Below are 8456 nucleotides of genomic sequence, written 5' to 3' on the forward strand. Positions count from 1 at the left end.
CCAACAGAAGGTTCTGGCTTTGAAGAGTTATTAATTAGGAAATTAAAGCTTACCTACACATGGAGAACCTAAAACTTCAAATTGGAACTCTAACATTAACACATCATACAACCTTGGATCATGCGCTTGGCCTCTTTGAGCCTCAGTTTTCTCACCTGTAAAACAAAGGGAGGTGGATTCTAACAGTCCTTTAGCTGAAATTCTCCTACTCAAGTTGGAGGAGGAGGTATTTTCAGAAGCTTACAGGAGGAGGCCACATGATCTTTCTCTAACTCTTGGATGGCATTCTCATTTCACTCTTCATGACCACGACTTCTATCTAGAGATGCAACAGTAATTCAGACTTTTTGGTAAATTTTTTTAAAAACCTAAGACTACACTTATAAACTGGAGATTCTGCAATGGACTTGGGTCCACCGTTAAAAAAAAAAATCACTGCATTTAAAAAAGAAATTCAAAACACTATCACTAATTTGGGGGTGGTGGATTATAACTGATTTTTATTTTCTTTAGGCTTGTCTGTATTTTCTGAATTTCCCCACAATGAAAAAGTGCCGTTCTTATTTTAAAAATAGATTTTCAAAATGATGAATGTGTTCTTGCAAGTTTTACCAGATTTCTCAAGTCCACTCTAAAATCCTGGGGGAAGGGGTAACAAAATCAGGCAGTATCACAAAACATGTCCACATACAGTGGTTGATTACTCAAGTGGCTGATTGCTATAGTCAGAATCAGGACATTATTATTATAATCAGAATCTATTGCTCACAGTTTTATGTGGAAATCAAAACGTACATTTTATCTAGATAATCTTTCTCTCTTTTTTTTCCAGCATCCTGGCCTTTGAGGATCACGGTTAAAATTCCTTTAAAGTAAACGAAATGAAACATGAGGTACTTCTTCTACCCACACACACACACAAAAAGCTTGCCGGACAAAATACGGTTGCTATTGGGCTGGTTTTCATTTTTCCTCTTTTTATGCTCTAAAACACAACACATTTAAAGTTAAAATAAATATTTAGCTGTCAAAACAAAACACACACCCCCATATGGAAAACACAAGCATGAATTTGATGACGTTTATTGTAAAAACAATGTCCACAGCAAAAACAAATGTTTAAATTGTGTACAAAGACTACAAAACTAAATGCTGTCATTGTTAAGCTCTATACAACAGTTCGAAAAAGGCAGAAGGTAAGCTGTGGCAAGGATATACATGCAATTAGGTAACTTTTAGTTTCACCATTATAAAAACAGTGTTTAAAACTTTCACGGTAGACAGACTACAAAGTTCTCCAAAATGACAACTGCAGTTTCAGTTTGGGTAGAACTCTAGAACAAACTTCATATTGACCTGCATTCTCCTCAACTGAGGAAGGTATAGCGGCTCACCTCTCCACTCTCCACCTGGATGTAATCCATTTCTACAACACATTACCTCTGAAAAGACTTTTTACCTAGGACTACTCACTCACCTCTCTGCAGTAGGCTCCTTGCCTCACCCCCTTCAGCAACCCAAGCTTCAGAGAACGCAGCAAGGGACAATGGCTTACTCATAGGACTGAAGTTCAAATCCCAACTGCCGCTTATTAGTTGTGTAATCTTAGACAAGGTACTTAACCAACTTCATCCGTGCATCATAACCACTTTGCACAGTTGCTGTCAGGATCAAATTACATAATGGGTATAAATTCAATTCCTATTTTCTTTTTTTAAAAATTAAATTATTTGGCCACCTCAGGTCTTAGTTGGATCACACGGGATATTCATTGTGGCATGAGGGCTTATTGCCTCACGGCATATGGGATCTTAGCTCCCCAACCAGGGATTGAACCTGCATCCCCTGCACCACAAGGCAGATTCTCAACTGCTGGACCACCAAGGAAGTCCCTCACATATTTTCTAGAGTTAATAGTAGGCCTTCAAGTAATGTCAGTTCTCTTTCTCCCCCGACTTCCATATGATCAAATTTAACATTCAGAGTTTTAATTACTCTTCAGCAAACTCAATGGTATATAGGACATATTGTAATTTTGATTTTAAGTAAGATTTTGAATGGAGCACACCACAAGGGAGACAGTATGATGTTGTGCTCAAAACCATGAACTTCTGAGGAGTAGTAGACAATCTTCATTTTGGTGTCTCTGTTTAACTGTGACCAGCTGTGAGACCAAGGGCAAATTACCTCTCTGAGGATGGTTCTTCATTTAAAAACTGAAGTGACTATACAATGTATACAGGGGCCTAGCACAGGGTTAAGTACCATAAATGACAGCTTTTATCAGTCTTAATTATTTGGGTTGATGTTCAGGAACTAGTCACTCTTAAGACTAGTAAAGTAAGCTCAAATCCTTATTCAAATCAAGACACTATTAGTGTTCTCTCCTAAAATTACATTTTACTGCGTTTCATACAGGAAATTACATCAACCTCAGCATTATTCACAATTGGGGTCAGGTGATACTCTGTTGTAGGGGGCTTCTCCGTGCATCATAGACTGTTTAAGCCTCTTGCCTGACCTCTACCCACGAGGCATACCCAAAGCTGTGACCACCAAAACTCTTTCCAGACATTGTTCCATGTCCCCTAGGGGGCAAAAGTGCCCCAGTTCAAAATCACTGGTCTAGAACTACCCGCAGATGGGAACTCTCCAACATTTGGGAGGGAGCCCCGCAGGAGAACAAAGTTTTACTCACACTCTCATTTAGTTTTATCTATTCCTTCACGCTCCATCATTCATTGGTACCCATAAGTCAAAGCTTACCACAGAAAAATCAATTTTTTGGCCCAATTTGCTGTCAGAAGCTGCTTTAAGTCACAGGAAAGAACGCTGGCCTGTTTATGTTTTCACTACTCTGTATGTGCATGCCAAGTCACTTTTGTCATGTCCGACTCTTTGCGACCCTATGGACTGTAGCCCACCAGGCTCCTCTGTCCATGGGATTCTCCAGGCAAGAATACTGGAGTTGGTTGCCAGGCCCTCCTCCAGAAGATCTTCCCAATCCAGGGATCAAACCACATCTCTTACATGTCTCCGGCCCTGGCAGGCGGGTTCTTTACCACCAGCACCACCTGGGAAGCCCATTACTATATACAGTCATACAAAATGTTGAACTTTAAAAATCAAGAAATCTGCTATGTCCTAATTACATAAAAAATTTAAAAGGCCATTGGCCTTAAGATGACTTATAAATCATAGTACCCAAACTGACAGACTATGTCTTCATTGGGAAGGTGAGATGGAATTTATGCAGTAAGTAAATACCCCAGAAAAAATGGCTCCCCTGTTTGCACGGCTGTAGAATGTTTACTGTCCAGTCCAAAAGACTCTGGACAACTCTCGATTATTCACAATGAATTCACTGTCTATTTTTCATTTTAATAACTGCACCAGAAAGCAGGAGCCATTTCTTATCCACTGTGCATCTAGCACAGAGTATCTAGCACACAGCCTCCAACAGAGGCGGTAACTCAGCAAATGTTGGTTGAATAAATAAATGGTCATATAGTCTGCTTAATTAAGTACTCTGTTGACCAAAAAGAAAAAAGAACCTTTCTTTGCTCTCGTCCAACAGGAGCTGAAAGAAAAGATCTTTTAAGAGAAAATAATTATAGTCTACTCCGTTTTACTCCAAATCCAAACAACTGAAAAATTCAATTAACCAAAAAAATTTTGTAGGTAAAAGTTGGGGATAGCAGCCAAATAGATAAGGCCTAGAGTTCAAGCAAGCATGAACATTTGTTCAACTCCCACAAGGTCATAAAAATTGGCACAAGAGGGAAAGAAGGGAACCCAGAGGTGGGAAGCAGGAAAACAGAGGGGGATCAGCCTCAGGAGGTTGAGGTTAACGCGTCCATCCTTTAGTGAACAGCTCTTTTTTTTTTTACGTCAAAACTTTATAGAGGTGAGAGTCAAGGTCTTAAATTAATTTGTAGGCTTGATTTACAAATTACTTTTCAAATGTATATAAGCAAAACTTTTAAGAATATTTAGAGAAACTTCCCTGGTCGTCCAGTAGTTAGGAATCCGCCTTGCAATGCAGGGGACACGGTTAGATCTCTAGTCAGGAACTAAGATCCCACGTGCCACAGAAGAACTAAGCCTTAGTGCAGCAATGAAAGATCCTGTATATCGCAACTAAGCCAAGTAAGTGTAAAAAAATATTTGGAAAGATATATGACCATATTTTTGTTAATTTTTGAAGTTTATTTTTTTTCTCCCCTCCTCCAGTCCTGAAGGGCAAACACCACATTCTCAAAAAGCTGGGTAAAAGACACTTCATTTACTCCTTTTGTCTAGAGAAATTCTAGGGCCCACCACCATCACATGCTTCTCTCTATAAAAAATTTAACCACTCCCAGCATTTTATTCACATGAGAAAATATCAGATTTAAATTGCACTTTTAATGTATTATTTTTAGATCATTGACCAGTGTATAGAATTGGGTATCACATTAACATTAGAAATGGTGCAAATAACAGTGTTCATTTAAATGTACTCTCATCCATCTTTGAGATCAAAACCTCTATTTTCACTTAAAACATTTTCAGTTTATCATTTCCAGTACACAAATAAATTATCTTGTTTAAGTGGTCCATTAGCTGGACACATTAAGTTAGCTTCAATTTCCTGGTATCACATAAGGGGAATTTTACCAATTTAAATCTTATACCATTTTTTTAAGCTTTCACTCAAAAATCTAGACTTGGTTGAAAAAAAAATGTTTTCGTTCTCCAAAAATTCAATATGGGAATGGTAACTCAGAATTTCAAAAACCAGATATAGTTACAGAATCTGTATGGTAGTCTTAAGACTATATACTTATTGGTAGGTGGCTTGCACAAATCATGGTATATCTGACCAGTTTCCTGTTGCATAAAGATTATATTTGCTCTTAAAAATGTTAAATAAGCATTTTTAAAGACTAAAGACTAGATTGGAACCTTATGTAACCAAAATGGGAAAGCACATATAGCCTCACCACATTAAAGGCCTGAGCCTTTTCAATATGTATTCTTCCTAAGAAAATATGAGCATGAGTTTCCAAAAGCAAAGCAACCATCCCAGAAGCCCTTGCTTCCTCAGTGTAAAGAATGGGGAGGGTTCTGTTGTGTTCCTGGAGATGAGCTGGGAAGGAAAAGGCTTCGCAAAATTCCAAGGGGCTCATAATTTAAATGTATGCTATTCTGCAAATGTTCACATTTCCAAGGAACAACATAAAATTTACATTAAAACTGTCTTAATCAAGATAACGAAAAAAAAATTATTCCTGCAGCTCTATAAGCTTGCCATAGATTTGATAACCCAGGGAAGAATTACAGGCAATTACAAAATGATGGCTCCAATTAGGAAAACTGGATCTACTCCAAATTCAAATCAAAGGGGGCTCAGACAATCCCGATAGAATAATTTAAATGACTATAAGGGACTTCCAGCAAAGACGTACGTTTAATTCTATTTCTACATCTTCTGAAAGCCAAGGAAAATACTACCACGACGTATCTCTCGCACTTCAGGAAATTCAAAAACCAAACCTGGAATCCCCTTAATAAACCTTGTTCTCTTCTTTTCCCAAGGGGTCTCGCTGGTACAGGATTTGTATTGTAAGGGGCAATCAAAACAAACCTGAGAAACCCGTACAGTCTCAAACGCAGAAAATCATACAGCGCCGAACACAAACCACACCAAGTCTTCCCTTGCCAATTTCCAAATCTCTACCTAGTCCTGGATGCCTGCAAAGAGGCCGCAAGGAATGCAAGAGAAAAGAGAAACTTCGAAAGCAGAAACCTCTCTCCCAGAGCCTAGAACAGACGGCACCTTGTTGGGATTTCACGCTTTTTGAGACGGAAAGGTCACACCCTGCAGTTCTGAAAATCCACCTTCTAAGACTCAACCCGTGTTACAGAACCTTCCTCCAGCTTCTCTAGGTTTCGCGCTGGAGCTGAAATCCCCCTCTCCCCAACCCCCATTCGCCCACCCCCCGCCATCCCCTAAGAGAAGAACCAGAGCGGGCCCTCCATGTCCTCCTCTTTCCCTCTGCACTCCACCCCCACTCCTCGAACCACCCCCAGCATCCTCGACGAGAAAACCCTGGGAGCCCCTCACCTTTACTCCTTCCCTTGCACACTCCCGCCCGCCCTCCTCGTTGTACGAACCGAGGCAGGTTCCCCCTCCCTCCCTTCCTCCCTTTCTCCCCATTCTCGCCACCCTCAAGAAAACCTAGGGGACGCCCCCCCCACTTCATCTTTACCCACTCCCCGTAACCGCAGCTAGCTATCTTCGTTGAGGGAATCGAAAGGTGCCCCCCACCTCGCCCCACCCCCATTGCCCTCCACCCCCGGGCAGAAAGCCCAGGGCCCCGTACCCTCGGTTCCCACTCCCCACCATTCCGAAGAGGAAAATGGGGAGAATCCCCTCCTCCCTCGCGCTGCCCCCACCTCCAGGCGCTCCTGATCCCCTCCACCCGCCACCCCGGCGACGAGAGCCCGAAAACCGAGGGGAGGCTGAGGCACGCACCGGCGGGAGGGGAGGGGAGGGGACCCCGCGGCCGGCCGGCCCGCAGTCCCCACCCCGGGCCGGACGGCCGAGGCCCGAGGCCCCAGATACCCGCCCCGGGGGCCAGCCCGCGGGCAGCGGCGGGGTAGGAGGGCAGCCGCTCCCCCGGGACGCGGGCCCACGGGGCGGGAGGCACACACGCATGCACTCACACGCGGAGAGAAAGCGGGCTTACTGCCTGGGGATGCTCGCCCGCACGGCTGTCTCGGCGGCGGCCGCTGCCAGCACCGATACGGAGGCGCGGCGGCGGCGGCTGCGGACTGAGCCCCCTCGGCCGGGCGGTGGATGTAGGGCGCGGGAGGGGCGCGAGGGGGGGCGCGCGGGGGAGGCGGGAGGAGGGCGCGCGCGCGCGGGGGCGGGGCGGGCGCGGCTGGCCGGGGCGGGGGGGGGGCGCGCCAGCCGGGCCCGGCCCACGGGGGCTGCGGTGCGGGGCGCGCGCGCCGGAGCCCGCCCGGCCGGGGGCGGGGTGGGGTTGGGGCGCCACGCACCACGCGCGGCCACGTGCCCCCGCCTCGGGAGCGGCCCGCCGACTGCAAGGCGCGGGCGCGCGGGGAAGGTGGCTGTGAGGAGGCGGGGGCGAGCGCTTCCCCGGCTGACGTGGGAGGCCGAGGGGAGGGCGGGCCGGGGGCGCCCGAGCCCCCCCTGGCGCCGCAGCCCTCGAGGCCGGCGGGGAGTCACGAGTCACTGCAGGCGGCAGCGGCCGGCGCCGGGGAGGTGGGAGCAACAAAGGGAGTCGACCGAAGGTGGCGTCACCCGGGGCCCCAGCTAACCTACGCACCCCCTGCAAAGCAGCCCGGGTCCGGGGCGCACCGCGATTTGGCCCCAGACTGCAGGAGCCCTGTGGTTCTGAGGGACGCCAGAGGACCCACCGGCGACCCTTCCCCTTAGTAATCGGCCGGAGGGAGCGGAAAGGATCCCCAACCATTAGCCAAAAGCCACCATACAGAGGGCTTTACATCATTCGGAAAAGCACCGATGGCAGAGCAGCACGTGGCTACTCATTCATTCACTCAACATTCGGTTTACTGAGCCCTCACCTTGTGCCAAGCACTCTGCCAGGCGCTCAGGATATAGGGCAAAGTCAAGCAGAACACCCTCCACTTGCCCTCGGAGCTTGCAGTCTAGTGGGGAAGACAGACGACCAAGAAGTGAGAAAATAATCAGATTTGGCATTAGGCCTGTGCAGGGAAAAAAGAGGGTGCAAACTGTGTGGTTAGGAAAGTAGGAGGTGGCATTTAGCCGAGCCCTGAAACTTATAAAATGGCAACTATTGGAAGAGCCAGGAGAAAGCCTTGCAGAAAGAGGAAGCAGACGTATGAAACCCAGGAGGGGCAAATCTTAACTTCCTTAAGACTAAGAGGTGGTGGTTGTGATCAGCACCAGAAGAGCTAGGGAGAGCAGCATAAGCCTGGATAGGTTGACAGGGACCAGATTGTGGACTGCATTCTAGTCAATGGACAAGCCATTTTATTCCAAAATCAATGGAAGGCCAGTGAATGAATGACTTTACCCCTGGAGCATGACATGACCTGATTTATATTTCTTTTCTGTTCCTTTTTTCTTTAGGGATAATTGTAGATTCACATGTTTGTAAGAAATAATACAGAGAAATCCCGTGTATTTTTTACTGGGTACTTACCCAGTTTCCCCTTGTATGATGCAAGATCATAAGTACAAAATCATAACCAGAATATTGACATTAGTATAATCTACCAATCTTATTATTTCCCTAGTTTTATTTGTACTTTGCCATTGTTTGGTCGGTAAGTCGTGTCCAACTCTTTTGCAGCCCCATAGAGTGCAGCCCACCAGGCTCCTCTGTCCATGGGATTTTTCCAGGCAGAATACTGGAGTGGGTTTACATTTCCTTCAGGGGATCTTCCTGACCCAGAGATCG

The 8456-nt window shown here is 45.9% G+C and overlaps 1 protein-coding gene across 1 annotated transcript in view; it reads right to left on the reverse strand.

Annotated features, from left to right (window-relative positions):
* The window catches only part of FHL1 (four and a half LIM domains 1), a 64902-nt gene extending 58086 nt beyond the window's left edge, over positions 1 to 6816 (reverse strand). The window contains exon 1 of the mRNA XM_070366082.1: positions 6735 to 6816. The gene's annotated coding sequence lies outside the window, so the exon portion shown is untranslated. The remainder of the gene's footprint in view (positions 1 to 6734) is intronic.
* Positions 6817 to 8456: the final 1640 nt, after the last annotated feature.

This window comes from Bos mutus, chromosome X (assembly GCF_027580195.1).
Source record: "Bos mutus isolate GX-2022 chromosome X, NWIPB_WYAK_1.1, whole genome shotgun sequence".
Lineage (NCBI taxonomy): Eukaryota > Metazoa > Chordata > Mammalia > Artiodactyla > Bovidae > Bos > Bos mutus.